Here is a 6,286-nt window from a genome sequence, read left to right on the forward strand (position 1 = left end):
AAGACTTTTACCTGCAGTAATATTTTTTCAGTGACCCTGAACATATAATGTCTTTTCAGCCATCCTCCCTGCAGGCTTGCAACATCAGAAATGCCCATGTGGAACATTATCAGGTCACATTAATTCAAATGTTATAGGAGTTCTTAAAATAGACATTTTAATAACTACGGGCAGAGTCAGAGCAAGCACGAGTATTTGTTCTGTGTTTGTAATACTTTTGGTCTTGCTTTGAGTCCTTTTTGTCTCTCGTCACCTTTTTGGAACCTTAACCCACAACCATTAATATATGAGAGCTATATAATATACGAGATGGCTGCGACTAACACTAGTTGGAGACAAAAGCTTCTTTATTGGAATTTCAGATCAAATTTTTGCCTTCAAGATCTGATTTTAAAATCTATTTTGGGATCAGTCTCGTTTTGTTCTTGGTCTCTCTGTTCCCTCTAATTTCGCTTCTCTTTCCCCTCACCTCCAACCAGTCACAACAGATGGCTGCCTCTCTCTGAGCCTGGTACTGCAGTGTGACGCTTCCTGTTAAAAAGGAGTTCTTCCTTCCCTCCATTCCTAGGTGCTTGCTCATAGGGAACTGTAGGGTCTTCACCTTAGAATATATAGCTCCTTGAGATGAGTGTTGTTGTGAATTGACTCTGTAAAGATAAAACTGAATTTATGGCTCGTCCCCTCCCTGTATGGTCTGCAGGTTTTTCTCCTGCAGAGGTCTAATGGTGGTTAAATTGATTGGGGTACACCCGTGTAGGGCTCTTCACATAGCTTAAGTAGCCCTGAGCTAATCATTCTCTCTTCCCTTCCTGGGAATGGGAGATTTTTGGTTTGTTTCTTCTTTTGCCAACACCACTGCACTAATACACTCATCCATGTATCCGTGCCATGACTGATACTCCTCACACCTCATGTTTATTATTTTGGCATCACAACCTGTCTTGTATCCCCTCTTTGTCGCTGGCTACAAGCTGGCTTGTGACGTGCTACAAGCAAAAAAATTCTGACATTCAGTTTTCATGCAAAATTGTGCATGAAAAAAATATATAAAAAATTGAATTAGAAGCCAAGGTTGGAAATTGGATTTGTACGCCAGCTCTAATGGCAGCTTCTGAATGAAACCTTGTTTCTTACAGTCTTGACATCAGAACAGATTTCCTGTGTACAACAAAAATTAAAAATTGTGTGTTTGCTGGATGGCATTACTTTGGCCTTCAGTAACACTGTGAGAAGTCTTGGAGTCATAGTTTGACCAGGATATGTCCTTCAATGCACATATTAAACAAATATGTAGGACCGCTTTTTTGCATTTGCGCAATATTTCTAAAATTAGAAACATCCTTTCTCAGAGTGATGCTGAAAAGCTCATTCGTGCATTTATTACTTCTAGGCTGGACTACTATAATTCATTATTATCAGGCTGTCCTAAAAGCTCCCTGAAAAGCCTTCAGCTGATCCAAAATGCTGCAGCTAGAGTACTGACAGGGACTAGAAAGAGAGAGCAGATTTCTCCCATATTGGCTTCTCTTCATTGGCTCCCTGTTAAATCTAGAATAGAATTTGAATACTCAGGCCCCATCTTATCTCAAAGACCTTATAGTCCCATTTCACCCCAATGGAGCACTTCGCTCTCAGACTGCTGGCTTCCTTGTGGTTCCTAGGATACTTAAGAGTAGAATGGGATGCAGAGCCTTCAGCTTTCAGGCCCCTCTTCTGTGGAACCAGCTTCCAGCTTGGATTCGGGAGACAGACACCCTCTCTATTTTTAAGATTAGGCTTAAAGCTTTCCCTTTTGATCAAACTTATAGTTAGGGCTGGATCAGGTGACCCTGAACCATCCCTTAGTTATGTTGCTATAGGCCTAGGCTGCTGGGGGGGTTCCCATAATGCACTGTTTCTTTTCATTCACATTATTTACTTTGTTTATACTCCACTCTGCATTTAATCATAATTGATATTAATCTCTGGCTCTCTTCCACAGCATATCTTTTTTTCTCTCCCCTCCCTGAGGGGAATAATAACCAGCCTCCCTGAGCCTGGTTCTGCTGGAGGTTTCTTCCTGTTAAAAGGGAGTTTTTCCTTCCCATTGTCGCCAAATGCTTGCTCATAGGGGTCGTTTTGACTGTTGGCTTTTCTCTGTATTATTGTAGGGTCCCACAATACAAAGCGCCTTGAGGTGACTGTTAGTTGTGATTTGGCGCTATATAAATAAAATTGAATTGAATTGTGTTTTTTTGTGGATATGTTAAAATCAGTAATTAGATCTTCACTACTCTCAAAAGTGAGGCAGGAAAGCCAATAGCACATTCAAAATATATCAGTGAGTGAAAATGAATTGACTTAAACTGATTAGTGTTAACAGTATCAGTTTGTTGTTAAGTCAGGCTTGCACATGAACCAAAGGGTACAGCGTATGTTCCCATGAGACCTTGCTTACGGAACAAAACATTTTTTGGTCAACTCTGCTCCAGAGTTGCAGCGAAACCTTCAATCAGACACAACTTTATGAAGCTGATAAACTGAGTGGGACAAATTAAATATTTTGTTGTTGTAAACCTGACCTTTAACCTTCCATGTGTCTCTGTTTTCTATAATCAGAATTTTCATTACATTTAGTGAAAGTCAGGCAATTCTGCTGTGAGGCACTGAGCCATTCTGGACTCATATTCCGTGTTCGGTTATGTGCAGCAGGTTGCCTCTGGTGGTTTATGTTCTCTGTTATATGTAAATGCACACGTATGCATGGAAGCACTTTCAGAGAGACTTCGAGATCGATTACACACATGAACACACATTACTGGGCATGTATGACTAACTAATACATAATTCATCAAGTGATTACATTCTGCACAACAATACACAGATACATGAGAAATCATTTCGCATTTCAGTAACTCCAATTGGAAACATGTTTAATAATAATACTTTGCAGTCATACATAAGGACCAATAACTGAGACTGATATTCATGCATGTGTGCACATAGACCACTTCATTAGCTTTGTCATGATCCTCCAGTCCTCCTGTGCTGGCTCACCCATTCTCTCGTTAACTCTGCTCTTTAGTTTCTCTCTCCCCTCTCCTTCTGTCTATGTGTATGTGAGTGCAGGTGTTTCAGTTAACCACACCTCGTGTTTCAGGGGCAGGACCTCTGTGCCTGCCCTGCAGTCCTGCACACCTGAAATTAATGAACACACCTGTTGGTAATCGTTCAGGAAGGAAGTCATTTAGTCAATGCTGGAATGTTAATTTGGAAACAGTTAGTGAAGTTGAGTCCTCCTATCAGCATGCTTGCCAGCTAAGCTGCTAATCTGTGTGTTTGCCTCACCTCCTCTGTGCAAAAATCCAGCACTGTCTCTGAATGAGTTACCAAGAGTGTTTTCCCTGTGGAGAGTTTGTCTGTGGACTTGTTTGTATTGGAACCTTGGATTTGCTAACTGGAAATCTTTCAACTGTCAAACTCTTGCTTTTACTTCATTAGAAATAAACCTCTTAATTTCTGCATCTGCACCATAGACTACGACAAGCTTAGTGTGTATTTTTTAAGCTAAGGTTGGAACATGGCTCTTGAACAGGAGCATTTCTGTAGAAATCCACTAAAAAATATCAGTCAAATCAAAATATATTTTTTAAATGTCACAAAACTGAGAGATGTATATTACCAACCTGTCAGCGGAGCAACAATGGCTCTGTTTGACACAACATATACTGAAACTCTCTTTGCTGACAGAATAAAATTTAATTGGATCCACAAAGGCATACGAAACACAGCAATGTGGCATTTATACAAAAACCTTTTGCCTTTTCTTAATGACAATATTTGCTTTAGGCCCCTTTTGACATCTACAATACTTTAAGCAGTGAGACACAATCTGATAGTTACAAACATGCTTTGTGAAAGAAGTCATTTCTCATAACAATTTTTATTTTTCAGTCCCCTGCACTGTGAGCAGCACAATACACCCATTCATTCACCTGCTATTGTCTTTATATTTACTTTTGATATTCACAATGTATATTACACTCTTTAGAGAGAGTCTGTTTTCTATCCTTTCTTTTTTTTTTTAAAGTAATTTAGGCATATATTCTGCTCAATAAAATGAATACTTGATCAGCACAGTCATAATCACTTAATCTTCAGGGATGCCAATCTGTCCAGTTGAGATGCATAAACCACCATGAATCCATTTTACCTGCTCTGGTGCAAATAAAAGTGACAATAGGCCATGAGAAGCCAGACTCTCCAGAATCTTTTATCTCTAGTCTGTCACATGTATTCAGTGTGAAGCTGCTCAGACAGCTCAAGAGAACGTGGCAGACCTGCCAGTTCTGTTGTTCTCAGGTGAATGCCTATAGCTGCATGGCGCTGGGCTCTGAGCACAGGTCTCACTAAAAAACAACAGGACTTTCTGCCTCCTTCATGGAGTTTCGTTTTGACAGTTTCTGACAGGCACATGAGTAGCCCCCTCGAAGTCATTTTGTAGGGCTCCTGCACTGCTCCTCCGGTACCTCCCTGCATGCAGTTTTGCTGCTGGGTTGTAAAATAAGTAAAGTCAAATTTTATTCATATAGCACCTCTCAAGACAAATATCACAAACTGCTTTACAACATAACAGCAGAGCCTAACAAGAAAAAATATATTAAAAATTATTATTGACCCTATGACCCTCACCAGCTCTCCTCATGTAATGGCCCATGTCCTGGTATCTCCTTCACACTCTTGATGCTGTGCTGGGAGTTACAACAAATGTTCTTGTGACACATTCCAGAATGGTACACCTGAATGTGCCATTCTAAAGGACCTGAACTACCTGATCTACACCGTCTAATGCCAATTGTCTGTGGCTACCACCTACAATATTACTTCCTTTTTGGTGTTGTCTTGTTGTTGCCTCTCCAGTGAAACCCTTGCCACTTACACTAGAACCAAAGCAGGTGAAATGGATTCACAATGACTTATGCTTCCTAACTAGACAAATTCATATTGCAGAAGTTCCACTAACTTTTGTGTTATACTGTGAAGATTGTGTGTTCCTTTGAGCAGTGTATTTGTGAAAATCCTTGTTGGCTCCATTTCATTTCTGGTTTCTAAAAACACAAAATTGTGTGTCAGCATGGCACAGTTTTCTTTTTGTATCACTAAATGTGACACAGAAAGCATGAAAACAATCGAACTCTCATTGTTGACCTGGTTCTCTAACAAAAAACACAATGTTTGTAAATGCAAAACCTTTCCTTTAAAAACCTTCATGGAATATAAAACAAATTTATGAAATCTGTACAAGTTGGAGACTTTGTGCAAAAAATTCTCTTTTTAAAGAATAAAGTATACCTGAAAAAATGTTGGGCTCACAATGACTGATGTGTGATGGTGGTGATTTGGAGCAACTTTCACACTAAAAGTGCACTATGTCTTAGAATGGGTAATCTTGAAGGCAAATAAAGAATTTCAATTAGGTATTGGACAAATTCAATTGGATACAGCAGGTACTTCTAATTACATATATACAGCTAAAAATCTTCAACCATATTACTCCACTGCCCATATACATTCAATCAAAATTTGTTTAAAAATGGAGTAGAGGAATATAAATACAGTTTTAGTGCTTTATGCAGCTGATAACAAATGTGTGATATACAGTATTATTTTCTTGTTTGGCTTTGGTTTGTTAAAACCAGAATAAGTTAAACTTTATAGCACAGTCCTTCTACGGGTGCAAAAGTCCATATTCTGTGACCCTGCCTCAGCATGGCAATCAGTGACTCTTATCATTGCATGATAAGACTGAGAAGTCTCCAGTAAATCACATCTCCTGACCACTCAATTCACATTCATTTTCATAAAACCAAAAGTTTACATAAAATCATAATTTGACACCGAGAGGTTTTTCAGTACCACAGATTAGTGCCAACTGCTGCAAACATACAGACAACACAAGCATGTCCCACAATGGTAACAGCAGATAAGATGTAAGTAGGGTTGGCATTGAAACAGCAGTCCTCCATATGCACATAGACAGACACACGTACGCACACTGAACACCACTAAGTTTTAATTTATTTGATCATTCCTGATGTCTGAAGTCAGTAAGTGTTTTTTCCTCCATCTACCAAAAGCAATACTCATTTGCAGCTGGGCAGGAAAAAAAACGGTATTTCCTGCAATGTTCAGAATCAGTGAACATCATGATCCCTGTTTGTTACTTCCTCATCCTCTTCCTGCTCGATCTATATGACTGCCGGATGATAAACACTGATCTGAAACAACAAGCACAATCAGTGAGAGG

This window comes from Archocentrus centrarchus, chromosome 1 (assembly GCF_007364275.1).
Source record: "Archocentrus centrarchus isolate MPI-CPG fArcCen1 chromosome 1, fArcCen1, whole genome shotgun sequence".
Taxonomy (NCBI): domain Eukaryota; kingdom Metazoa; phylum Chordata; class Actinopteri; order Cichliformes; family Cichlidae; genus Archocentrus; species Archocentrus centrarchus.